Source organism: Gymnoscopelus microlampas (genome assembly GCF_963454915.1).
Source record: "Gymnoscopelus microlampas genome assembly, chromosome: 22".
Lineage (NCBI taxonomy): Eukaryota > Metazoa > Chordata > Actinopteri > Myctophiformes > Myctophidae > Gymnoscopelus > Gymnoscopelus microlampas.
The window spans coordinates 33,647,681-33,648,919 of record NC_139959.1 but is presented as its reverse complement, the minus strand read 5'-3'; positions in this window follow the sequence as shown (position 1 = coordinate 33,648,919).

The following is a 1,239-nucleotide window of genomic DNA, read 5'->3' as shown; positions in this document are numbered from 1 at the left end:
TCTGAGTGTACAAATGGAACCAAATGGACCCTTACGGGTCCATTTGGTTCCATTTGTACACTCTCAGAGTTACACACCCGTAAAGGGCCATTTTGGAGTGTTTCGAGTGAGCCAACATGCACAATATCAGCCCCCTGACTCCGTCTGACCAGAATGGAACAGAGCCTTCATTAGTATCATTGATAACACCTGTGAATGTCTTACAATATGGCTGCTGTGCATAGGGCCTTTTGACGTCGTAGGTTTCCATTTTGTCGTTCAAACGTACAGTATGTGTGCACTACCAAGTGCAGTGACATTTTGTTGCGTCATCTCGTCAGGATCAGGTGGCGGGTGCCCCCACACACTTAGAGACATGCAAAACACCAGCATTGCCGCGCCCTGTCCTGCTGGTCCCAGTGTGTCCGTCTGATAAGACACCAGCTGCTTACTACACAGCAGGCCAAACTTGGGGTTAAATATGAAGATTAACAAATTCATAGTGAATGTTTTTAGCTCGTTTGGAGTGCTGGGAGGCTTGGGGCTTCCTAACACAAAGAGAAATGAATTGATTGTGAGAAAGTTTAGAGAATGCAAGCACGGCAAGCATGTGAAAGTAAGCTTAGCTCACACGGTGTGGTAAACCCCAACCCTCTGGCAGTCCAAGAGATTTAAAGCAAACACTACAGTTAGTATTTGATCCAGGTCTGCTCCAGATGCCCTCTGTTAAAACAGGTGTTTTGTCACTGATGTGACAGATACCCCTAGAAGAAGACATGCACAGAGACGTAAGGGTTTATTTGAGTGGGACTTTGTATTGTAAATACTTTAGACTTAGACTTCTTTAACTTGTGAGGGGATCGTTTGGGGTGATAAGAGGAGTGTTGTTAAAGCTGACTCTGAGGCAGAATAAAAGGTACGCTATGTTGTGTAAAGCCTAAATTATACTTCGTTGTATGACAGGGTCTGCTCACAGAAAATAACTGATCTGTTCTCTGGGCAACATTGTCGTACAGTATGATGAAGTATGAATTAAGTGCAAGTGTATGGTGCAAAGTTGACATGACATAACACTTCAAATGTATCTTTCTAGAAAACACACAGGACAGAGTTGTTTGATTATATTAGATATTCTTATTCTCATTTTGCAATTAGTGAACCCTCTGTTAATTCAGTTAAAGGAGAGAAAAACAAAACAAAACAAAACACAGAATAGCCTTGAAATGTGGTAAAGTGTTCATGTGCAATATGTTACTAAAT